The 26363-nt window shown below is 47.2% G+C and overlaps 1 protein-coding gene across 2 annotated transcripts in view; it reads left to right on the forward strand.

Moving 5' to 3' along the window:
- Nucleotides 1-26363, forward strand: part of TIAM1 (TIAM Rac1 associated GEF 1) — a 371077-nt gene that overhangs the window by 64099 nt on the left and 280615 nt on the right. For both annotated transcript variants that reach the window (XM_034656384.1, XM_034656389.1), the window contains exon 2: nt 11043-11091. The gene's annotated coding sequence lies outside the window, so the exon portion shown is untranslated. The remainder of the gene's footprint in view (nt 1-11042; nt 11092-26363) is intronic.

Here is a 26363-nt window from a genome sequence, read left to right on the forward strand (position 1 = left end):
GGAGGTAATTATGGTAAAATGAGGTCAAAAGTGTGGGGGCCTAATTCAATTGGGATAGTGTCCTTAGAAGAAGAGGAAGGGGGCACCTGGGTGGCTCAGTCGGTTAAGCATCTGGCTTTGGCTCGGGTCATGATCCCAGGGTCCCGGGATTGAGCCCCGCCATGTGCTCCCTGCTCAGTGGGGAGCCTGCTTTTCCCTCTGCCTCTGCTGCTCTCCCTGCTCATGATCTCTCTCTCTCTCAAATAAACAAAATCTTAAAAAAAAAAAGAGAGAGACACCAGAGCTCCTCTGTCTGCAAGCATGTGCACAGAGGCAGGGCTGCGTGAGGACATGCGAGGAGCCCGCCGCCGAGGAGCCGGGGAAGACAGGTCTTCCCAGAAGCCAACTCTGCTGACTCCTTGCTCCTGGGCCTCCAGCCCCCAGAGCTGTGAGACAACGTGCTTCCGTTGTGTGCGGCCCCCCCCCCCGTGTGTGTGGTACTTGGTGGGGTGGCCTGGGCCGATCCAGATGCTTCCCTTTCTCCCAAAGGCGACGGTGTGTGCGGCTCCGTTTCCAGTAAGGTGGGCATTGTTGGGGTCAGGGCCGGGGAGCCTGCCTTTGCTCTGGGCCAGGGCAGGGCAGGGGCTTCTTAGCTGGGTTATTTCCAGCCCCTGTCTTCAGTTAATGGATTGGATAGCTCAGGATGAGAAAGTTTGAGCCATTTCCTCGAAGCCACTTTAGCAGATTAGACAGTGAACCCGAGGGTGAATCCCAGTGCTCTCAGAGCTCGCTTGGGTAAATCCAGGACAAATATATTTAATTCCTTATTTAAAAATGCAATTCACAGTGACATGCGGATGTCGTTGAGTGGCAAAGAAATGAAACAAAGTGGGTCAGTGACACACTGCACTGTTTTGTGATAAATGTAGGTTAACTGATTTAATGGAAAGCCACAATCGAAGGGAAAGTGGACTTGAAAAGCTTAAGCCCTCGAAAAATCTCCGGCTACCCACTTATGTCTAGGAGAGAGTAGTGCTGTTCTTCGAGCCTAAACCTTTTATCAGTAAATTCTTTTGTTCTGCCTTAAGTTAAAACTGTTGCTTTAATTTAAAATATATTTATTGGATGGTGATTATGTGCCTGGCTTTGTGCTAGGCATTAAGCACCGGGCGCTAAGATGTAGAGTTGCTGTCCTGCATTGGCTGACAGTCCAGTGGGGCTGGCTTAAGGGAGCGCGCTCTGTTGTAGGCGTTACCTGAGGGGGCAGAGGGACGTGGTTGCAGCATGCTGTGGGAGCATATTGCGGGACGGTGGTGTCCCACCCAGACCGAGGGCAGACACCACGGATGGCTTTCCTAAAAGAGGTGAGACTTGAGCTGTGTTTGGGGCAAGAAGTCCTTGGTCTTCAGGCAAAGCTGAATAATGGTATGTCAGGCAGAGAAAGCAGTATCAACGTGGAGATGTGGGAGGCCAGCCCACTTGGAGGACTGTGTGCATACTGCCTCTTTGTCTTTCTACCCTTCTTTTCCTCCTTCGCTTTCCTCAGTGGTGTTTGGTAAGCTGCCTCTGCAGGATGACTAAAAAGGCCTGATTTGTAGGCTTTGCCCATTTCCGCGGTATAAGGATTCCCTCCATGACTGATTCCAAGCTACCAACATGGTGTTGAATTCCCCCCCCCCCACCAAATTTCTAAAACTACAACAGTTGGTCGCAGCCTGTATGGTCCTAATCAGTAGGCCACTGCCTCCCATCCACCCATCATCTGTCCGTTCATCCAGCCATCATCCATCTATCCATCACCCATCCATACACGATCTGTCCATCCATCCTTCCATTATCTATCCATCCTTCCTATCCCTCATCCATCCATCCATCATTCATCCATTCATCCTCCCATCACCCATTCATCCATTCTTCCCTTTTTCCATCATTCATCATCCACCCATCCATCTGTCCATCTGTCCATCCATCATATCCATCCATCTACAAATGTATTTTTAACTAACAGAATCTTAGAAATAAATCATGTTACAGATTTTAGAGTTCCTTTAGTCGAGTCTTCTCATTTTATAGGCAAGAAAACTGATATTGAGAGAAAGGAAGGACTTAAAAATCTATTTGCAGAACTGAGATCAGGACTGTGGTCTTCAGAATTTAGGTCTGCAGCTGCTGCTCTTGAGTTAAGAGTGCACAACCTCAAATATAGCTTGGTAATTTCCAGGTTGGAACGATGTGGAATCCGTGTTGTACACACCACACTTCTGTAAGGCCCTGCTTTTCTGTGATAGTCCTATGGCTCATCGAAGTCGTTTTGTTGTCTCTGTAGTTGCTGGTTCCCAGTAGGCCCACAGTTTCCTTCACAGGGGGTTCAGAATGTCACAGTTGAAATTACATTCTTCTCCCAGTTTGTAGCAGTGAGCTTCAGAATTTAATTTAGCACTTGGTTCTTGCTATTTATTCCATCTTTGGTGTTTCTGGATTTTATTGGCCTCTCTCTCTCTCTCTCTCTTTTTTCTTTTTGGTGCTATAGACGTCTCTCCTTTGGGACTCCCAACTCAAGCCACCCATTTGTGGTCTTAGCTAAGTTGCTTCTTGGGACCCCATTTTTCAACTCCATACCTGGAGTTGAAAATGTATTTCCTCCTTCTTGGGCTTCTCGCAGTGTGTCCTGGAGCTCTCGGGAGATGAATAATTGACCCTGCTTTTGATGGTCTTTCAATTGTTGTTAACTCTGAGAGAGGAAGGGTCACTCTTCCTCTCTGAGAAGCTTTATTTTGAAATCACGGACAGACGGGCTGGTGAATTGAATGCTCCAGAGGACTCTGTTTAAAATGAGCTTCTATGTTGTAACGTTGAGTGAGAAGAGCAAGTTGCTGAAATGCGCATAGCACGCCACTTTTGTAAAAGAGTAATAAGCAAACAGATTGGTTACCTCTGGATGGTGGTGGAAGGTAGAAATGAGTTGGAGAGAAAACTTGCACCTTTTAACTTCATATGTTTCTGTATTGTTTAATTTATTTTTATGTTTAATTAGAAACATGTAACATAAAGCCAATCCAGACTAAACAGCCTGCTTGTATTTTAAAAGGCTCATCTGGGCAAGGGCGATAAACTTTCTGATGCCTTCTTACCACAATTTGCCGTTTGCCCAATAAAAAGTTTACAAGTGTCTAGTTTATAAATTGTAGCCTAACAATTTTAGATACAATTAATCTTGGTTGCTAGAAAGTGGTAATTGCACGGGTATTCAAACCTGTTCAATAAGGGCAGAATTTAAACCTAAGCTTTTCTGTGAATTCTCCCTTTACCTAATAATTTTTACCAATTCTTTCCTAATGAGGTTAATCATCTACTCGAATGCACTGCCTAAGCTGGTCATTATTCAGGGCTTCCAACAGAGATTCTAAAAACCTCCTGGAGACATTCTGTGAGCTGACATAGGGTCATTATTTTTTTTTCCAGCACTCCTTGACTGTGGTGCTCTCAGCTGCCGTGGAAGGGGAGAGTCATTAGATTTCACGGGCTTCCCGGGAATAGCATCCTGTTCGTGATACCAGCGATCCTGCCTTCCCCACCCCTTTCCCCTTAAATGAACTTCTTTCCTGTACTTGGCAGTTCTTTCCTCGTCTTTAGAATGTCCTTTGCCATTCCTGTTCTCAAATTGGGAAAAATAAATTTAGTCCCACTCCCGGTGGCCCAGAGCATTTGAAAAGGCAGGAAGGTGTGGATATTTACAAGAAATTGATCACTTTGAAATAGTCTAAAATGGAAAAATAATGGCACTTCTTACTTGGGTGTTTGCAAAATGATGCAGTTTGTCTCTGCCTGCTGTCTCTTATCAGAATAATTTTTAGAACCGTGCGGACTGGGTGAACGCTATGTTATTGATACAAAAGCACAATTGTTGATTATGCCAGTGGAGGAAAATAATCCCTCTGTTTCGTGCTGTCTTTTAAGTTATTAGGTTGAACTGTCTGAATTGCCAAACCGAGCTACTGCAAGGGAGTTTTATCCCGTTCAACCTAAGAGAGCTTCTTTGCTGAGTTGTTAGACATCAGAAATAGTGTTTACATTAGGAAAGGCATGGGACGGCCGTGCTTTAAGGAAATGGGACATCCTTTTTTTATTTGAACCTGTCTCTCATGGTTAGCGTTCACTTAGTTGACACTTGGTTGTTGCCTCACTAGCTTTCAGAGAGTATCTAGAGCAAAATTGGTTGCCTAGCAACATGCTCCAGCCCAGGAGGGTTGGAGAATGGGTCAGTGATTAACAATTATGTACAATCAAGTTTAAAAATGCATAGCAGCCTGCAACATTCACGCTCTGACCACCGGAAAGTCTCAGCATTCTGCCGGACCGGCTGTGTGGCTATTGTATGTGAATTTATTGCAACTGTGGTCTGGACCTTATGGTTGCAAGCCAGAAACACTTTGCTCTGGACTGAAAGAGGCAGTTGGTGCCCCTCTGTACGTTGATCCATTTTGCAGAAGCATCTGACACCCATCATTGAGTTGGCTGTCTATCTGGACGCTCATCTCCTTGGAAAGTGAAAAGAGAAAACGAAGAATTTGGATATTTATGAATGTTGTCATCTCAACAAACTTGGCCCCTATTAGTGAATCTGTAATTTACCCAAGAACAAGTACATACAAAACGACTGACAACGGCTCACTCAGCCCGAACCACTCTTCCCAGATTTACGAATGCTGTGCAAATGTTCTTCCTGAAATGGCCCCAGCCCTTAATCGTTTCTCTTCCTTCCGTTCCAGCAAAAGAGAAGACAAATTTTGCCTAATCCAGTCCTTACTTAATCTTTCTGTCAGCACAAATATCGATGGTGTAAATCCTGAAACGGCAGTAAAGCTAGGAGGCATTTTTATAACTCTGGCAAAGCTAATAATGCACATTTCTTTGTTGAGAATCATTGAGTTTAATTGGCTAATCAATTTTTAGGCCCTTTCCATTTGTATTTTGTTTAATCAACAAAAATAAATCGCCCTGCCAACCTTGAAAGCTCCAAGTCGGAGAACAGTGGCAAATACTCCGTTTGTCCTGCCAAAAGTGCTTTCCAACAGAAATGTCTTAATTGAAGATGATTTATATTCAGAAGCGGGGATGTTTTATCATTTGTCTGAAGAAGGAAAAAGCTGTGTAAGCAAGCAGTATGCAGCCGTTTTAGGCATTGTTTTTGACATTTATCTACTCTCTTTATCCCTCAGACGTTTCTATACAAACGACCTTCCCTAGTCCTTCTCGCTCATGATTCAGGCTCCAGCTCCTGAAGTAGGTGTCAGGTGCTTTCCAGAACTTTTGCTTACCCCCAGTTTTTGCAGAGAGCTCTTCTAGAACTGAGGCCTTTGCTCTTTTCTCCTGGGTTTTCCTGTCTCCTGACTCCTGTCTCTGGGCCTCTGGTGGGAGATGGCTGACTTCTTGGTGCTGGAGGACAGGCCCCGTTCACCTTCCCCCCACTGGGAAGTGGGCCCCTGCCTTGCTTTGTGGGCATGAAGACCTTGGGAGCCACGGCTGGCTGTGGGGTCTCGGTCCACGGTGGGGGTGAGGGGGCTTTGATCGGGGCAAGCGACACACTTCCCTGAGAGTGGCAAGAATTCGGGGTTTGCTTTTGCTGCCTTCTCTGCCCTCTGGGGAAGGAGGGATGACAAGAAGCAACACTGATTTCATGCCTCCGTGATGTGTTCCCCTTTCTTAACAACACCCCTGTGTGGTAGCTCCGGCCCCAGGTTTAGATGAGGGTCCCAGGACGTCTGTACCAGCTTGTATGTGGGGCGGCTGCACCTGGTGTTGTTTCCAGTTGTCTTCCCATTTCACTGGCTGCTGGAAGCTGGCAGAGAACCCCCCTCCCTCCAGTATCACTGACCTTGGGTTTCCCCGGCAGGGCTCCTGGGGTACAGGTGCCTACAGCATGGGTGGTGGCCACGGTTTGTGACTGTTTGTTGTGTGTCTAGCAGTGTTTTGAGAGCTTCACATGGACTCATTCATTTGATCCCCACTCGGCTATTAGCTCCTGCTGCCCTCATCTTACAGATGAGGCACAGAGTGGTTGGGGGATGGCCTCAGGGTCACATGGCTAATCGTTGGGAACACCGGGATTTGAAGCCAGGTCATCTGACCCAGCACCCATGCTCATTGGGGTCCACCTCCCACTGGATATACCCTCGGTCTGTTCAGCATCCTGCATGCCTCCAGCGCAGGAAGGAAGCAGCTAAGATGAAAGGCGAAGGACAGTAGGGCGGTTTGATGGAACTTGCTTTGGACTTGGTTTTGGACAGTAGAGGCCATTGATGGGCTCACTGCCTTGATTCTTGGCTCATTCCTTCATCTTCAGTCGGTTGGAGTGGGAAGGCCCGCAGCAGGTCAGATCGCTTAACGTCCCGATGAGGATAATACTGCCGAGAATAGTTTCTGACGCCAGGCCCTGTCCAGGGTGTTTTGCCTCAATTAATCACGAGTTTTCCATCCGTCCGATTAGGTAGATGCTGTAGTCCTCATTTTACAGAGGAGACAATCTGCAGTGTTGAATGTGCACGTGTATTGTAATTTTAGGAACATTAACATACAAAACACAGCTTCGAGTCGCGGACATATGGTGCTTGGCTCGTGGGCCGGTGGAGGCAGTGTTTGGCTGCTCTTTGGAGCACAGATGCCTCCTTATTAGGCGGTCCTTGGAAACCAGCTTAAATGTGCAGGGCAATACCATAGCCAGCATTAATTGAGTTCTTACTGAATGCCAGGCACTGTTTTAAGAACTTGGCATGACTTTTTTTTAAATCGAAAGAGAGCTACTACGGTTATGAATATACCTGATTTCTACGTGAGGAAACTAAGTCAGAAGGGTAGTTTAACTTACCCAGGTCAGTATACGAAGAGGCCAGGAGTCAGCTGAGTCCATCGGGCTCCTGAGCGGGGCCCTTCAGCACAGACGCCTCTGCCTCTGCGCTAAGACCCCTGGTCCAGCGGGGGAGGGTGGTGGTGTGGGGGAGGGGCTCAGTCACTGGGCTCCGTGTGGGTCAGAGGCTGTGTGGTCCCGTTCAGGGGCCCTGGCCCACGTGGCTGGTCAGTTTTTTGGGGCATCCTCTGTGGTGTGGAATTGGAGGTTGATTTTTCTCAGTCTTTTGTAGGCTTCTGTTCATTTGTAGCCATGACCATCCCAGTGGGGAAGAAAATTAAAAAGAGCTCGGATATGAATTATAAAACATCCCTGGGAAGGCATTCGGAGTGTTGGATGCACATTTTCTCATTGACCCCCCACCCCCACCCCAACCCTATGAGGTACATACTGAATGGTGGTCTCCATGTTGCAAAGGGGAAACAGTGGCTCCAGGGAGGGCCAGCCACCCTTCTGGAATCCTGGTTTACACAGCAGGGGAGGGGCCTGGGAAGGGAAAGGCTGGTTCCACGTGGGGGGTTCTCCCCTGCCCCTGGGATGGGACGTCAGCTCTGCCAGTCTGCTGCTTTTCCCCTCCTGCTTTGCCCCCCCCCCCCCGCTGTCCTGTGCCTCAGTGTCCCCAGCTTTTCAGAACAAAAAGATGAGATTTTCCTCGGCCTGTGACTGTTTTTGCTTTTGCTTGTGCATCCGAACACCTGCTGAGTTGATGAGCTTTTGAAATGTCTCTTGGCTCTTGGGAGGGAGCTGTGAGTGACGGGCGGGAACACACCATCCCAGCTGCCTTGAGGAGTGGGTGGTGGCCGGGGGGTGGGGTGGGTGCGTGGGTCCTCCTCCAGCCCGGCCCTTGATGGGGGGAGGAGGTCCTGTGTTTGCTCGTGCAGCCCGCACAGGTACCCATCGTCCGCCTGGTCATTTCTTCTCCTGGCCAGACCGGGGCTGTTTCTGCGCTGTGTTTCTCTTACAGCATTGGCTCCGCATGTTGGGGTCAACTTTTGAGAATACAACTTAATTTTTGACCTTTTTCTTTCCTGGAGTTTGCTTTTCAGAAAAAATACATGTATGCTTTTATATATAATTCTGGATATGAATTCTGGATTTTCACTGGCACCCTCACACCCAAAGCCTCCTTAGCCATATCCTACCCTCCCGGTTCATACCACGAAGTCTAGCTTAAAAATTGGGTTTTCTTTTTTCTCCCCGCCACTCAATTGCAGGCAAGTATGGAACATTAAAATTTTGATTTTCTGCCCCCCTTCTCTTTCCACTGTTGTCAGTCAGAGGCCTGTCAGGAAAAGATAGGGCACACTCAGAGAGGTGAGAGAAGAGAGTTGAATGCAGGTGTCTGTCTCACAGGGTCAGGGAGCAGAGAGGGGGCGTGAGGTGCTGGGGCTACCTGGGGAAGCCCCTCTGTCTTCATCTGTTCAGGCTGCTATAACAGGATACCACAGACTGGGATACTGATAAATGACAGAAATTTATTTCTCACACTTCTGGAGCCTGGGAAGTCCCAGACTGTGAAGACACTGCAGATTTGGTGTCCGGTGATGGGCCACTTGTGGGTTTAAAGATGGCCGTCTTTTCCTGTGTCCTCGTGGGGTGGAAAGGATGAGGGAGCTCTCTGGGGCTCCCCCCTCTCCTTTTTTAAAAAAGATTTTATTTATGTGTGTGTATGTGAGAGAGAGAGAGGGCACAAGCTGGGAGGAGGGGCAGAGAGAGAGGGAGAAGCAGGCTCTCAGCTGAGCAGGGAGCTGAACTCGGGGGGCTTGATGATGACATGAGGCTCGATTCCAGGACCCGGGGATCATGACCTGAGCTGAAGGCAGACGCTCAACCCACTGAGCCACCCAGGCACCCCTCTGGGGTCCCTTTTATAAGGGCAAGGATCCCATTCATGGGGGCCCCACCCTCATTGCCCTAATCACCCCCCAAAGCCCCACCTCCTATTGCTATCATATTGGGGGTCAGGTTTCAACATATGAATTTGGGGGGCATATTTAGTCAATGGCACTGTCCAGCCCCTAGAATGAAGGGTAAGGGGAGAGGGTTCCTGAGCGAAGCTGTGACCTGTGGTGGAGAGACCTCCAGTGACCCTGCAGGGAGGAAGCAGGGGGATGCGTGCTCCTTCCTTCTTACCCTCTTCCTCTCCTGGCTTCTACTGTTACCTGCCGTGGGGCTAGAGGGCACGGGAGTCTGGTTGGTGCAGGCCACGGGGGTCAGCCTCCCAGGGCACAGATTCCAGTGGAAAAAAGCGGGGACACAACCAGGCAATATTTAGCGTGTGACCCTTCAGATTCTTCAGTACCTTTTATCCAGTAGATGATACTTTTGACACTGTGAAGGGGCAGCGTTGTCATCCTTAAATGCTCTCCCTGGGGGATAGGGCATCGTGGGAAACTGCTCAGCTTGTGCTCTGGAGGTTTTGTAATCCTGCTCATGTTTGGAAGCTTCCTGTTTTTTTTTTTTTTAATTAATTAATTTATTTATTTGGCAGAGATAGAGACAGCCAGCGAGAGAGGGAACACAAGCTGGGGGAGTGGGAGAGGAAGAAGCAGGCTCACAGCAGAAGAGCCTGATGTGGGGCTCGATCCCACAACGCCGGGATCACGCCCTGAGCCGAAGGCAGACGCTTAACCGCTGTGCCACCCAGGCGCCCCAAGGAAGCTTCCTGTTTTTATTCGATGCTTTTAAATCCCAGCTTTTAGGTTTTTCTTTTTCTTTTTTTCCTATTCTATTCGTATGCCTGTTATTACAGGGCTACTTTGAAAGGCTTCATTACGACTCATGATGATGAATCCGTCTTCCTCAGCATCTCGGGGAATTATGCATGTATTACTCACATGGTGTTATGTTCAAAGGTATTTTTCTCTTACGTGACAGCCGATGTATAGAAATAGGCACTTCACGATTTTTGCAAAACAGAGAAATTATATGTGTGGAAGGAGTTGGGAAATTAAAAAGTGTTATACAGTGTAAAGTATGGTGAGGCAGTAGGTGTAACCAGCACCACCCAGTGTGGCCCTGGGAAGTCTGGGGTCTGCTCCTGGCGCCCACTCGCACACTGGGACCTCAGATACCATCTCTGGGTGCCAGCGTCTCTCTTATAAGGCAGGGTTACCATCCCTGACAATGACCTTCTCCTTCAGCAAACTTAGATCAGGGTCCTCTGAGCCCTCTTTTTGATTACACCTGCACCTTGCATGGTCCCTGTCCTGTCTTCGGCGTGGTAGCCCAGTTTTAGCAAGACTACTGCTAAGTCAGTTTAGAGACTCCCCCACCCTTGGTCTGTGATCACCTTGGGAGCAATAGCTGGTCACGCTGGGCTGCCTTCAGCATGAATCCTGTTTTCTGTGGGTTTCGTAAGAACCCCCCTGCCCTTGACGTGTCCTCTGAGAAGGGACCCTCTTGCTCTTCCATGTTCATTATAAATCCCCGGGTGTCTTTGCTGCATTCCGAGTTGAGCTCATCTCTCCTCTGTTGCAATAGCCCCAAATAAAGTCTTCCTTACCATTTTTTAACAAACATTAGAATACTTTTTTTTGTTTGTTCGTTTGGGATCCTCCAGAACTTCCAGTCCAACCCACCCAGTACTGAGAGCCAGGTGGGCCCGCTGTGAGGAGCCCGCTCGGCCGCTTGTGGGCGGGTGCTCCTTGCTAAGAAGCCCAGCCTCAGTCTCAAGTTCAAAACTCGCCTTCACTTTTTTGCTCCATGATCTCAGTTCCGCTTTTCCCTGGAACCTGTTTCCTCCCTCCTTTAGGGAAGAAAAGAGCTTCGTAAATTTTAACCATCTTGATGAACATAATGTTAAAGCGGTGTCGATACTGACCCTCTTGCTCTCTTTACCAGCATTCTGGGCCCGGGTGGAACCGTGTTGCGGGCTCAGGGATATTGGTGCTGTAGGAGGCTGTGTGAGAGCGATGCCCCTGGGGGTTGAGTATGTGTGGACTCCGTCTTTGTTAGAAACTCCAGGATGGCTCTGCTCGTCTGCTTTCCAATTCTGAGTGCTCTGTTTTCCGCCCCCGCTGTTCGTTCTTGATGATGCCTTCTTGGATGCAGTTTTATAAATGACATGCTTGTTTTTCTTTCAGGGGGTAAAGTGCATGGGCTTTGGGAAAGCTGTTGGTTACTCAGAAGTATTTTTTTTTTTTTTTTAAATTTCCAGATGGCTGTGTTCCAGATATTAACGTTTTCGGAAGCCTGACCTCCACACGGTGAGCAGTTTATACTCTCTTGAATGCTTTGAAGGAGTTTTTAGGTGCAGCAAGGGTATATCAATAGATTTGCTTGTTCATTTATTTGTTGATCATACAGCCCAAGATCTGTGCCTGATGTTTGCTGATTTTCACTGTCTCTTCTTCCTGTATCACCTCATATATGGGCATCTTTGAAAAGCAGTGACTTCTGTAGGATCAAAACAACCGAAGTCCCTTGCTTGAAGAAGAATTTTAACTTGTGGATTTAAAAAGAAAATCAGATTTATTTTTAAATATGTCCCTATGACTCTGAAAAGATAGGGTTCTTTTAGTTACGCCTCCACACACTGTTATCACATACAAAAGAATAGTAATTCATTTCTTAATATTACTGAATATTCACATTCAGATTTCCCTGATTGTCTGATAAAATATATTTTCAGTTAGTTAAAAATCCCTGAGAGTACTCAAAAGACTTAAAGTCCACACACGGCATTCACCGGATAGTGCCTCTTAAGACTCTTTTAATATGTAGGTTTCTTGTCCCTGTTTTGTTTTTTCTGGCAATATTTTTGGTCAAGAAGCTGACTCTTTTGTCCTGTGGCATTGTCCACAATGTAGACTCTGGGACTGGCCTCCCTGTGTTGTCATTAAACGTGTTTTATTGTCTCCATAATGTCGTATAAACTAAAGGCTTTATTGGATTCAAGTTCCAATTTTGGGGCCACTGTACTTCATGCATGATAATGTAACTTCATCAGGTGACATATTTTGTGTCTTTCTGAGGTGTTAATATTGGCAGGTGCCGGGAATCTGGTCATCCTTTATTGGGGCCCCAGCAGCCACTGGTGGCCCGCAGTGGATGCCTATGTCATCTTTCATTTAAGATGTTTACAAAAAGGTGATAATCTCCTTCTGTCATTTCTTCTGCATTTGTTAGCTGGCACATTTTTATCAAGAACTTTATTTCAATCTTTTAAAAAAATTACCTCGAGGTATTGTTTGTATATGAAAGGCAGAATAATGGCTTGATTCTTTTATTTACCAGAATAATGAATTGATTCCATATTGTACTTCAAAGATGATCAGCGAGTTTTTAGAGGAAGATGTTGTTGCAAACCCTTGGATTCTTTATGTATTTGACCCTGGAGTCAGGATTTGGTAGAAACAGTAATTTTAAAAAGCCTCTGTTTTTAGATGTATAAATCTACTTACTAAACAGTTCTGGGTAATAAAAGAAAGAAGGGGAGGGAAGATGTGGAGTGAAAAAGGAAGAAACAAGAATCTGTAAGCATGATTGAATGAGGATGGAAGTAGGATATGAAATAAAGATGCTAAAAATGAGGAATGGAAGGGAAAAAAAGAAGGAATCATCTGAGATACTCCAGAGCAGATAAGTAGAAGGGGATTAATTTATTCAACAAATGCTTTTTTACCCCCTGCTGGCTGCCTGTCTCAGTTCGAGACACTGAGGCCAACATCCCTGCCCTCATAGAGCTGACCTTCTACTGTGTGTGAAGTCTGAAGTAAGACACAGCATGTCTGCTGGTGATTCATGCTTTGGGGAGAAACCAAGTGAGGAAGGTCAGTCGAGCATCCTGGAGGTGGGGTTGGAGGATTGGGCTATGATTCTCATAGAATGATCAGGGAGGATCTCTCTGAGGACACATTTGAGCAAAGACAGGAAGGAGGCGAGGGAGGAAGCCAGGTGCCTTTTTGGGAAAGAGCGTTCCCGGCCGAGGCAAGAAAAGTGCAGAGGTCCTGAGTTTCAGGTGTGTTCAGACACATCAGGCATGTTTGAGGAATGAAAGGAAACCGTTGTACCTGTTACAGCATGAATGAGCAGGAGAGGACTAAGGGGTGATTAGGGAGGTGATGGGCAATGCGGGTGTGTATGGGGATCCAGATTACATAGGTCCTTGCAGGCCACTGTAAGGATTTTGGGGACCATGGATGAACATGATCTCACCTTTTTTTTTTTTTTAACATGAGAAGAGTGTTTGGCGGGGGCGGGGGCGCGGGATCAATGGCAGAATTAGTAAGACCAACTAGCAGGTGGCTCTGACTAGTATACTGGTGATGGAATTGGTGAAAAGCAGCCAAATTCTGGATACATTTTGAAGGGAGAGCTGATAGGATTTGCGGATGGATGGGGTGTGAGGTGTGAGAGAGGAGGAGGTGTCCAGAGAGGGAAGAGCCACATGTATTGGAGGGTTGAGAGGTGACATTGGCGGACCTTGGCCGCTCCAGGCTCCCTGGACCTTCCCTGGCCATTCAGCAGGTAGGAAGAGTTCCAGGCCACAGTGGGAAGGCTTGCCTGTAGATGTTTTTCATTCTCGAGTGGTTTGTGAGTTGCTGGATGGGTTCGTTCCCTGGTGGAAAAGTCACCTCTTTTAACTCAGTGACCACAACCTGTCCCTGGCCCTGGCCTAGTGCCAGCCACAAAAATGGCCGGGGTTGGAGGTCAGTGCTGAACCTCCAATGAATGCCCAGTTCAGAAGACAAGCCTCATGGGGGCTCCTGCATGGCTCAGTCCGTTAAATGTCTGCCTTCGGCTCAGGTCATGATCCCAGGATCCTGGGATCGAGCCCCGCTTCTCCCTCTCCCTCTGTTGCTCCCCCTGCTTGTGTTCTCTCTCTCTCTCTCTCTAATAAATAAATAAAATCTTAAAAAAAAAAGAAAGGAAGACAAGCCCCATGACAGAGCAGAAGCTGCTGCTTCTGTGAGGGAGAAACCCTTGCATCTTGAGAGCAAAGATTATTGAGGACCGATTCCTACCTCGCGTGTCTAGACTTGGTTTTGGTCTTGGAAAAGTACTTCTGGGTATGATGGGAAGAATGCTCTGGGGCTCAGTGTCCTGGTGTATGGTTTCAGGTCACTCCTTTCTCTGCTTGTTCCTGTCACCTTCTAACCGGAGCATTGAAGTCTGCTGTTTCACTTCTCCTTCCCAGCACCCTGAGCACTAGACCAGGGGGAGGCAACTTACAGCCCCAGGCCTGTTTTGCTTGCTTGTTTTTTTTTTTTTTAATTAAGTTTTAAATTTTAATTCCACTATTGTTAACATACAGTGTTCCATTAGTTTCAGGTGTACAGTGTAGTGATTCACCGGTTCTGTACATTAGTCAGGGCTCGTCATGGTAAGTACAGCCCTTATCACCATCGCCTATTTCCCCCATCCCCCCCCACCTCCCCTCTGGTGACCATCAGTTTGTCTCGATAGTTAAGAGTCTGTTTCTTGGTTTGTCTCTCTCTCTCGCTCTCTCTCTCTTTTTCTCCCTGTACTTCTTTGTTTTGTTTCTTAAATTCCACATAGGAGTGAAATCATGTGGTATTTGTCTTTCTCTGACTTATTTCACTTAACATAATACTCTCTAGCTCCATCCATGTTGTTGCAAGTGGCAAAATTTCATTCTTTTTTATGGTTGAATAATATTCCATCATTCCTCTTTATCCATTCCTCAGTTGATGGACACTTGGGCTGCTTCTGTGTCTGGGCTATTGTAAATAATGCTGCTATAAACATAGGGGTGTGTGTATCCCTTTGAATTGGTGTTTCTGTAGTTTTTGGGTAAATACCTAGTAGAGCGATTGCTGGATCATAGGGTAGCTCTATTTTTAGCTTTTTGAGGAACCTCCATGCTGTTTTCCAGAGTGGCTGCACCAGCTTGCATTCCCACCAACAGCATAAGAGGGTCCTTTTTTTGCACATCCTCTCCGACATTTGTTTCTTGTGTTTTTGATTTTCGCCATTCTGACCGGTGTGAGATGATATTTCATTGTAGTTTTGATTTGTATTTCCCTGATGATGAGTCCACGGGTCTGTTTTTGTAAATAAAATTTTAAAGTCTCCATTCTTTTTCTTTTTAAAAAATATTTATTTATTTTTTAGAGAGAGAGAGCGTGTGTGCAAGCAGGGGGAGGGGCAGAGGGAGAGAGAGAGAGAGAAAGAGAGGGTGAAAATCCTCAGGCAGACTCCTCACTGAGAGCAGAGCCCAACGTGGGGCTTCATCTCACAACCCCGAGATCATGACCTGAGCCGAAATCAAGAGTCAGCTGCTTAATGGACTGAGCCATCCAGGTGCCCCAGTAAATGAATTGGAACAAAATAACCCTGCTTTGTTACTATTGTCCATGGTTGAGTTAGTGCTACGTTGGGGGCAGAGTTGAGCAATTACCTGAACAAAACCTAAAATATTGACTATTTGATTCTTCACAGAAAGCAAGTTTACTGACCTTTGGACTAGAAAATAAGTAAAGGGTGAATAATGCTATCAGCATATGGATCGCACAAAAATATTCCTTGTCAGTCACTGAAATGCCACTCAGCCTTAGTGTGAGTGCATGTGAAGTTCTAGGGCTCACAAATTGTGGCTTAAAATTATTAAAATTTTACTCTTCTTTGTTCATTCTTCTACAGATTAGCTGACATTATTTTACTGCAAAGGAAATATAATTCAGCGTGGGTAGGTTCACATTTAATAGCGGTGTCATTTGACTGGGCAGGTGGTTGAATGTTAATATTAGTACTGAATATTGATGTTGAACATTTAGTAATCCCAGAGTTTAGCACTGGAGTCCTGATTTGCTGTGCCATCTTCCTTGGATGGTAGAGAACTTTCTCTTCCATATGAGTGTACGGGTATGTGGTTTGTTTTGCCTTCATGTGATCAAGAATTCTCCATCATTTCGGTAAATGTCAAGGGTTCTCAAAATTAGTAGAGTTGCATTTTCTCCCCCTAAATGGGACTCAGCTAGTTTTATCTAAGTTGTTCCTTTTGTTATATTGTGTGCTACCTTATTGTGGAAGGCTGTGGAATTCTTTATGTAAAAAAAAAGAAAGAACACAGTAGATTTAAAATAGAGAGGACTTTTCTTTCTTAATTGCATCTTAATATAATAAAAGCCAAAGAGTAATTATTAAAAATGATAGAAGAAAAGAATTAAAATAAAATTGCATAGCAAAGATCCTGTTTCATAATGCATTTGGATATAATTGGTATCATAATGTGTAATTAACAGTCTTTCTTTGAAGTAGGAAGCGTACGTTTGGGCAGGCAGGGGACCTCTTAGGATGTGCTGATGTCTGAATTAGTTCTTGCCAGAGCGCTTCCGAATCTGTGCATCAATTCTGGCATCTTGCTTCCTTCCTGCCTTGTTAGGTGCTTTCTGTGGGAGATAGAGATAATAAGCTAAGGACTAGGACAGAGGGTCCTCCAACTCTTGACCGGCTAGCCTCCCACAACTGCCCTGGGTTGGTCAGGGGAGAGAGGAGGAGACAGACCCCTGAGTACAGACTGTGCTTTTCGCTCAGTCCGTATGGTGATTCCCTGCAGTAGACCAGGGGCACGACCCTTTTTGTCCTGGTGTCAGGTTGGCCTGGAGCTTATGCTTAAAACAGGCTGAGAAACCTCCTCATTTTGTAGACCCACCCCCATGCCGGCCCCCGTGGATTATATGGCAGATATGGCCAAGAATAATGAGTCTGAGGAAAAGCACCCCCAGGAGAAAGGGGGGGAAGGTAATGGTTTCCCAGGCTCAGAGCCTGAGCCTCACTTTCTCTACTGCTCCCCCCTTTGGCTCCAGTTGACTTGAGGATTGGGAGACCAGAACACTCAAGGACGTAAATACAAATACTGGCAGAGACCATTTCCAGGCAGATCTGAGCTTTTATTTGTTATTCCTTTGGTGTTGGAGATCCTTGCCTACCAGGCGCCATGTGTAGGCTTCTCAGAGAGCTGGTGGTGGTGGGTGCTCTTCGACGCCCCCTGGTGGGGGACATTGGCTCTGTGTGAGGTAAAGAGGCTGATGTGGAAACATCTTTTGAAAGGGGACATGCAATGGGAGGGGGAAGCAGCACTGTCCAGCACTTATTTGAAAGAGACACCCCCTGGTCAGGGATTTGGGACCTCTTTGGAAATAGCGTTTATAGTCTGGGGCATGTTCTTTGGAAAATCTTCCTCAGTGGCAAGTCTTTCCCTTTTTGGGTGGTTTTGATTTTCAGTAAAATTCTTAATGCAATTACATCTCAGTTGGTTTCCTTTTTCTTTTTCTAAGATTTTATTTATTTATTTGTCAGAGAGAGAGAAAGAGAGAGCACAAGCAGGGGAAGCCGCAGGCAGGGGAAGAAGCAGGCTCCCCACTGAGCAGAGAGCCCAACGTGGGACTCAATCCCAGGATCCTGAGACCATGACCTGAGCTGAAGGCAGACGCTTAACCGACTGAGTCACCCAGGCGCTCCTCTCAGTTGGTTTCTACTTCCATTCTTGTTGGCATGATGTCTACTCTCCACAGTGTAGTCAGAGGGATCTAAACAACACTCTAATCTCATTATGGCTTTCTACTACCACGGGTTTGAAAACCAGACTCCCCACATGGCTGCAAAGCCTCAAGTGATTTGTCCGTTCCTCCTGCCCCCACCTCATTTCCTCTTAACTTCGGGTCCTTCCCACACCACCTTTCTGGGACTAGAATACAGCTAGCCTCAGGCCTTCCTCCTGCACGCCAGGGATACTCTTCTTCCAGCTCACCCAGTCAGTCCTTTACTTCCTGCAGGACTCTGCTCAGATGTCCCCTCCCCAGACAAGCCTCCCAGAGCATCCAATATGAAGTAGCCCCCCCTCAGCACACAATGTTCCCAAGCCCGTCCTCCGCTCCCACTACACTGCTCTAGTCTCATCATGGTACTGGGGGCCACTGGAACTCTCTCTCTTACTCACTGGCCTGTTCATTGCCTGTCACTTCCTTTCGAGCCAAGGCGTCCCCAGGTCATTCGTGCCTCATGGCCTCAACGAGGCTGCCACAGCGCATGTGCTGTCATTCTGAGATAAGTCTACGTCACATGGTAAATTCTTCAGTTGGGCCATGTCTTCTAAGTAATTTCCCAAGACGACTACGTTGAGGGAAGCATTGCAATTCAGAAATAGGTGTTCGGGTTTATCTTGATAACCAAACCAAACCAAACCAAACCAAACCAAACCAAACCAAAGCTGTCTCTGATCAAACCTCCTGCGTGGGAGCGGTCTGCGGTGCGGAGGCTTGTAACCCAGGGTGTGTATCCTGTGGTTTTAGACATTAGTAGCCTCCCCCTGAAACCCCGAGCATGGGGCTTGGTTTCGCTTGGGTAACTAGGAGATTCTCTCGGGGTTTCTCAACCTCAGAGCTGCTGGCACTTTGAGCTGGATGTCTCTTCGTGGAGCACAGTGCCCTGTGGGATAGTTAGTAGTCTCCGGGGCCTTTGTGACAGCACACCGCCCCGGCTGTGACACCGGAGTGTTGCCAGATGTCGCCAAATATCCCTGGGGAAAGGGGTGTGACATCTCCCCTGTTAGGAACCATTGGTCTAGAAACACCCACATCTGCAAGATGCTACTGTTAATCTTCTGTACCTTCCTTTATCATTTATCCATCAGTGTGGCTCAGATTGGAAACAGTAGCATGTTATTCAAATTGGGATTATGTTGATGACTGAAGTTTTGTTTATAGTCAGCATTTATGATCTTAGTTTCTTTGTCGTTATTGTCCCATTTATGAAGTTTCCCCCCCCAACAAAGGAGGAGGGTGTTTTTTGCTAACGCATTGTGTGAGTTTGAGACTTAAAATCACAGACTTGGCTGGAAGGACTCTTGAAGGATCTTTGGGCACATTTAAATGCCCACTTAAGTCAGTGTCCTCATTATGTTGTTCATTTTCATAGCTTAAAGATTTTATTTATTTATTTTAGAGAGAAAGAGCACGAGAGAGCAGGGGGAGGAGCAGAGGGAGAGGGAGAGAATCTCCAGCAGACTCCACGCTGAGCACAGAGCCTGATGTACGGCTCAATCTCAGGACCCTAAGCTCATGATCTGAGCTGAAACCAAGAGTCGGACGCTCAACCAACTGAGCCACCCAGGTGACCCTCATCTTCGAATTTTAAAGATGAGGAAAGTAAGGCCCAAGAAGGACAGCGATTCACCCAAGTCATGGCTAATTGCAGAGCGATGCCCGTAGGGATGTTTTTCCATGCACTTTTGCTTTCTGTGTCGGTTGCTGGTGTGATTAGCAGAGCTCTTGGTGGTAGGGGGTGGGGAGCTCTTACCTGCTCCTCGTCAGGACCCCTGCTGGAGCCTGAGCATCGAGTAACACTGTCCTACGTGTGTCCAGGAGTTACAGACAAAATAGTTTTTAAAAAGATGGCCAGAGAGGACATTAGGGGAGTCAGAGAAAGGGAGGGACAGAGGAGCACCTTACATGGCAGAGACATTTAACTCCGCAGGGGCCACTGAAATGCAAAGGAAAGAAAAAGAGGAAGAGGAGGAAGTCCCGAATAAAGGAACCCAGGAGTCAGTTAGCAGAATGCAGTGTATGGATCCTGTATAATTTGAACAGACCCACTCTGTGTGTGTGTGTGTGTGTGTGTGTGTGTGAGAGAGAGAGAGAGAGAGAGAATATCAGAGACGTTTAGAAACTAAATGGATAATTTGTAGCAGAGAGGAATTTTTGGTGTAAAAAAAGTGTTGATGTTTAAGAGAAAGGTTCTTGTCTTTTAGCAATATATTAAGTATTTATGGATGGCATAATATGATGTCTGAGATTTTCCCCAACATAAAGAATCTAGTATGGGAGGGTTGTAGTGAAACAGGATTGAATAGTCGAAGTTGGGTTATGGGTACGTGGGGATTGTGTAACCACCATAAAAATCACCATAGTAAGACATTTTTTTAAAATTGGAGGCTGATCAACTTCAGTAAATTGCAAAGTTCTTTGCAGTCACAAAAATTGTAAATACAGTGTGAGACATTTGTCAATTTTGTCATCTTATCTCAAAGAGAATCTTCCAAGCCCAGCAGATGCTGCCAGGTTCGCTGGCAAAGTCCCTTTGTCTGGGGCCACAGGCAGACGTGGGAACAGGGGCTGGAGGAAGCTTGTCTTCATCAGATGGTCAGGGAGGCTGCCGCCACCTCACCTGTCACCAGGCCTCGCCCTGTCTGTGTGTGCGGTGGCCCTGGGGAGTGGTGGTGACGCAGGCTGCCGAGTCCGAGGACCCAGAGGGGGTCCCACAGGACCAGCCAAGAGGGTCCTTGGTTTTACACAGGATAGAAATCAAATGGGAGGTGAGGGCGGTGAGAACAGCGTTTCTTGGAGACGCAGAGTTTATTGGAGAGCATCTGGAAGACTCAGAAAAGAGAAGAGAGCGACTGTCGTCTTTGCTTGGGGTCTGGGGTCCAGGGTACGTGTCATTTCTGTGGACCAACCTTTTTTCACCCAAATATTTTATTATTTAAAGATCATATAAAGATTACACGTTTTTTGTAGAAACCACACAGAGTAAAAATGAAAGTTCCTCTCCTTCTCTGTTTCCCCATCAATTTCATTGTCCTCTCCAGAAATAATCATTTATAATAAAGCGATGAGTGTCTTTTTAGGGTTTTTTTTTTTTTTTTTGGTTTTTACCTTCAAGGCAAGGTTTTTTTTATTTTTTTTAATTTTTAACAATGCTAAAAAAAAAAAAATTGAAGCAGTCACAGAAAGTTGGGAAGTATAGTCCAAGAGAGCTTTCTCCTCCACCCTCCTCCCTCCCCTCCCTGGAGCCTCTTGAGTACGTTACCCGCCATCCTGGAATTCTTAGCCATCTTTTCTACAACCACGACAACGTCAGGAAATCAACAGGGGCACGTGACTACCCCCTAATCCTCAGACCCCAGCTAGATTGTGCCTGTTCTCATAATGTCCTTTATCAGCCAAAGGATCTAGTTCCGAATTATATGTTGCATTTACTTATCATGGCTCTAAGTATCTGTTATGAGCTATGCCCTGTTCTAAACCTTTGGAATTTATCAGCAGAAAATATAGACAGAAATCTGTCTTTGTGAAGCTTGCAACGTAACAAATATTAAATCTTGTCGAGTGACAGAACGGGGCTGGATGCTGTAGATAAAAGGATAGCAGGGCACAAGGCAGTTTTAAATATGGCGGTCAGGACTGCCCTGATGAGAAGGGGCTTCTGGGCAAACACCAGGGAGAAGTGTGAGTTTGAAGGAAGGGCATTCTGGGAGTAGATGGTAGGAGCTGGTGTGGAAGCTCTGAGGGGGAGCAACCCAGTGTGTCTGAGCGAGGAGGCCAGGTAAGGTGGGCCAGGTCATTCAGTCTCAGAGGACAGTTAATCCTGCCCACCCCCACCCTTTTGGGCTAATTTTTTTTTTTTTAAGATTTTATTTATTTATTTGAGAGAGAGAGTATGTGTGAGTCAGGGGAGGGGCAGAGGAAAAGAAGCTCAAGCAGACTCCACCCTGAGTGTGGAGCCTGACTGAGGTTTGATTCCACCACCCAGAGATCTTGACCTGAGCCGAAATCAAGATTTGGACACTCAACCGACTGGGCCACCCCAGTGCCCTGGGCTATTTCTGTTTTAACCCATGGAAATTCCTTCGTTCTACGGCTGCTCCTTTCCCTGATACTTCTTAATCTCTTTCTACCAACACTCTGTCTTGGCCTCGATGAGTGTGGCTTTGGACTGTGACTGTGTTTACCCTCTTGGCCGTGCTCTGTCTGACTCTAACTTTGCTCTTGCCCATCTTTCCTTCTCCCTTGCTCATGGTTTTGCCTTTTGCTTTGCCTTTCTTAGCATATTCTGCCCCCCCCCTTTTTTTAGATTTTATTTATTCATTTGAGAGAGGGAGCATGAGCAGGGAGAGAGGGAGAGGGAGAAGCAGACTCCCTGCTGAGCTTGGAGCCTGACCTGGGGCTTGATCTCAGGACCCCGAGATCATGACCTGAGCTGAAGTTAGATGCTTAACCCACTGAGCCACCCAGGCGCCCCAGCACATTCTGCCTTTGAGGACTTGACCCAGCCCCTCTCCCCCAACAGCGTTTACTCTGGAGCAGGTATTGTTCTAAGCACTAAGAAGTTACTTGGTAAGGTAATCATCAGTAGCAACCTTGGGCCAAGGGTACCATTATTTTTTCCATTTTTTGAATGGAGAAATTGGGGTATGGGTGCCCATAGCCACTCAGCTAGGAAGTGCTGAGGCAAATCCCAGGCATTTGCTTCCAGCATGCGGGCCCTCACCTACCATGTTATGGACACAGGTCCACACCTGACCTCTGTCCTGAACTTCAGCCCAATCACTCCAGTTTCTGAGAGATGTGCAACAAGTAAACACAAACTTAGGGTCTTAACACACATTTACGATCTCACCGTTCTGTGGGTCAGGAGTCTGGGCACAGTGTAGAGGGTCTTGAGGCTATAGTCAAGGTGTTGGCTAGCTGCATTCTCATCTGGAGGCTGGTCCGGGGAAGAACCAGCCTCCAAGCTCATTCACATTGTGGGCAGAATTCCTTTCCTTGTGGTGGTGGGACTGAGGGTCCTGGATTCTTACTGGCTCTTTGCTGGAGGCCACTGTCACCTCCTAACAGCCATCCTCACTTCCTGCCACGTGGCCCCCTCTAGAGGCCGTTCACAGCCTGGCACTTTGCTTTTTAAGGACCTGCGTGCTAAGACAGAATCTCCTATAATGAAAGGTAATCAGGGGGTGACATCCCACCACCTTTGCTGTATTCCATTGGTTAAATTCAACTCACAGGCCCTGCCCACAATTGAGGCGGGGGGTTGTACAGGGGCGAGGGTCATTGGGGGTCCCCTTAGGATGCACCCTCCATAGAGCGACTCACTGATCTGGGAACTTCAACTTGAAACCAGACTTGCCATTTCTCCTCTTCCAACTCCCAGATATCTATTAGCATAACCACTAGTCTTCCAGCCACCAGAGGTTTTTTTTTTTTTTTTTTAAAGCTTCTATCCATCTACCTGACAGAGAGAGAGACAGCCAGCGAGAGAGGGAACACAAGTGGGAGAGGAAGAAGCAGGCTCCCAGCGGAGCAGGGAGCCCGATGCGGGGCTCAATCCCAGGGTCCCGGGATCACGCCCTGAGCCGAAGGCAGATGCCCAACGACTGAGCCACCCAGGCGCTCCTTCCAGCCACCAGAGTTTTATCCTGAGTGTTGGTGTTGACATCTGTTTTTGTCCTTTTATTATCTATTCACTTATTGAGGCCTTAAATTTTCCTTGAAATGCCCTTTGAAATCTGTCTTCCTAAACCCTGACTTTTGTATCCCTCTGTCTCTCTGTCTCTGTCTCTGTTTCCCTCTCTCTCTCTCACACACACACACACACACACACACGCACGCGCGCGCGCGCGCGCACACACACACACACACACACACACACACACACACGTTGAGCTTCCTTAGAGTCTGGCGTTAGCATGATTGTCCAGCCTTTTCCCGACGAGCAAGTTGCCTCATTCCCCCATTTCTGCCCGGAGATTTTGGAGCTTGTCTGTTCCTCCAGGAGAGTCCTCAGTAGCCCCTCTGGTTAACCCTCAGAAGCCATCCCCCCACCCCTCCCAAGCCTCCTTGATCATTCCTTTCTCTGAACTCCACTTACACCTGGTGCTTTTCACCACCTCCCCCCACTTTCCCCCTTCATGTTGAAATCATCAAGGTCACTTGAATTGGATTATTCAACCATGTATAGACTTGGCTAACTTCCCTATACACAGTACTATTTTTTTTTTATTAAAGTAATGTGGGGTGAATTATTTGAATTAAAAAATTCATGAGAATATGATTTACTAAATGCAGCCTGCTCTTTGGCCATCGGAGTCGCCTAGCATGCCGGTCCCTTCGTTGGGCTGTGTCCGTGGCCGGGTGGCCCAGACAGCGGCACGTGGGATGGCCGGCGGCGGAATGCCTGTGGCCCACTTGACGGGCCGTGGCTGGCGCTTGAGGCCTGATCTGTGCTCACCTCGGAGCTACAGATCACTGCCTGGTGTAATGAAGGTGATGAGCTCTGCCAGCACGTGGGGCCTCAGCCTGTCCATCTTGCACGTGCCCTCTTCCTCTCAAGTTCTCAGTTTAGCATCTTAGCTTAATTGACTTCTGGATTGGTGAGGTGCCCTCGGATGATGCCTGAAGCCCCCAAGGACTGTTTTCCTGGGCTCCCAAGGAGGGAGAGGCCTCCATGTGGGTCCACGCTGCTCTATGGGATGCCCGTTGTGTGCTCTGCACTTCGGAAAGGCCCGGGAAGCAAGAGGCGGACAGTGTGCGTTCTTCCTCGAAGGAACTCGGATCTGGGCGGGAAGCAGGGCACCCCCCGAGAAAGAGCAGCGCTTCCTCACGGCAGGATGGAAAGGAGAGCTGCCGTGGTCCCACAGGACCTGCTTCCTGCAGAACATCAGGGAACTTCTCTGGACAAGCGTCTCGGACTTGTTCTCTGGAGTAGGAGAGAGGCGTCTTGTTGATGACAGGGACGTTGGGAGGGGCCCCTTACCAGACCGGTAGCCCAAAGGAGGACCCCCCAGGCCCCACGCACCTTCCTTCTTCGTCGTAGCCGCCCGGACATTGGCGTTTCTGCCTCATCCAGTTATGCCCACGTATGAGTACTTCCTGCTTGCTCCTGGTCATCTGTGGGAGCCCCCCTGGTGCTTCATGTAGTACATCGTCCTGATGCCAGACCCAGCTGTGCTCAAGACAGAAGAGGGAGCTGTGACAGTTGCCAGGCAGCTTTCTCTGTGGGAAGTAACTGGTGTTTTTCTGAGTGGAAACTTTGTGGAAAAGAGAGCTAGTGGTTAATGAAAGTCAAAACAGCAGTTATTTATCTATCTATCTATTTATTTATTTATTTTTGGAGCATCTACAATGTGCCTGGCATTGGATCAAATCCTGACCATCCATTGCTTCATTTACTCCTCGGAACAATCCACATAGGTGGATGCAATGAGCACACTTGCTGTTGCAAATGGGGAAACTGAGGCAGGGAGTGGTCAAGTACTTTGGTCATAGGGATCTTTAGGAGTGGAGGCCGGGGACTCAACTGGATAGAGTTGGACTCTCCGACCCCAAAAACTCATGGCCAGAATTTGGGGATTTTCCAGCCTGTCTTGTCTTAGTTGTCCGTGCCTTCTGAGAGCCGCCGCAGTTCTGAATGTGGAGTCCTGAGTGATGGGGAAGTTGTACCCTCACGTTGGAGGTGGAGTTGGGAGTGAAGGTTGCCTAACACCGCCATGGTTGGCCTCTGTCCTTGGGCTGCCCTACACCGTACTTCTGACTGATTCTAGCCTCTAACCTTGGCCAGGATGTTTAGTAGTGACCAGTGTTTCTTGTGTGTTTAAATTGGGGTCTGTTACACTTTCAGTGTTGTTACGGTTGATTTTACATATCAACTTGCCTGGCTTACCTGGTGCCCAGATATTTGATCCAAATGTTTTTCTGAGTGTTTCTCTGAACGCTTTTTTTTTTTTCTTAAAGATTTATTTATTTGAGAGAGAGAGAGTATGGGGTGTGGAGCAGAGGGAGAGGGAGAGAGACTCTTTGAAGCAGACTCTGCGATGAGCATGGAGCCCAAGATCATGACCTGAGCCGAAACCAAGAGTCGGATGCTCAGCCAGTCAGAGCTCCCAGGTGCCCCTGAGGATGTTTACGAATGGATGGGCCGAATCAGGCGGATTGCCTACCTAATATGGGTGGGCCTTGTCCAATCAGTTAAAGAGCTGAATAGAACAAAAAAACAGACCCTCTCCCAAAGGGTTTGTTTGGGGAAATTCCTCCTCCCTGACTACCTTCAAAGTGGGACTTTGACTTTTCCTGCCTTTGGCCTTGACTGGAACTATACCCCCCGCTCTCTTGGGTCTTCAGCTTGTCAGTGACAGATCTTGGCCTCACCAGCCTTCGTAACTGTGTGAACCAATTCCTTAATAAATCTGTGTGTGTGTATCTATATATCTAGGTTTATGTTCTGGATATACATATCTACATATACACACAATTTTTTTTATTTCTAAAAATTAAAAACTATTTTTCCCGTATCTCTGGAGAGCCCTGACTAATACAGTGCTCGTGCCAGATCACTGCCCATCTCCTCATTTCTCAGGTGAACAGTCATCCGACTGCTGTTCCCACGGATGCTGGCAGGGAGGCATGAGGGACAGTCTCTTTACTTCCATTTGGTTTACCCCCCTCCGTTACCTCTGATCCCACAGCTCAGTTTTTAACAGCTCATCCTCACATTCTTTCTCCTTGTCCAATTCCTTTTTAGTGACTTTAGGAACATTTCTTTCCTCTTTCTCTGCTCGCTCCATCTTCTCTGCTCTTTTCTCATTTTCTCTTCTCTTTTCCCCTTCTGCTTGCTTTTCTTTCTTTTTTAGCATCCTATTAAGGATCCACAATTTCTCTAAAAATTGTGGTTTATAAAGGTTCAGGGCAGTATTGGTATCATTTTCTTAACCTGAAATTCTTTTTTTTTTTTTTTAAGATTT

This window comes from Ailuropoda melanoleuca, chromosome 1 (genome assembly GCF_002007445.2).
Source record: "Ailuropoda melanoleuca isolate Jingjing chromosome 1, ASM200744v2, whole genome shotgun sequence".
NCBI lineage: Eukaryota > Metazoa > Chordata > Mammalia > Carnivora > Ursidae > Ailuropoda > Ailuropoda melanoleuca.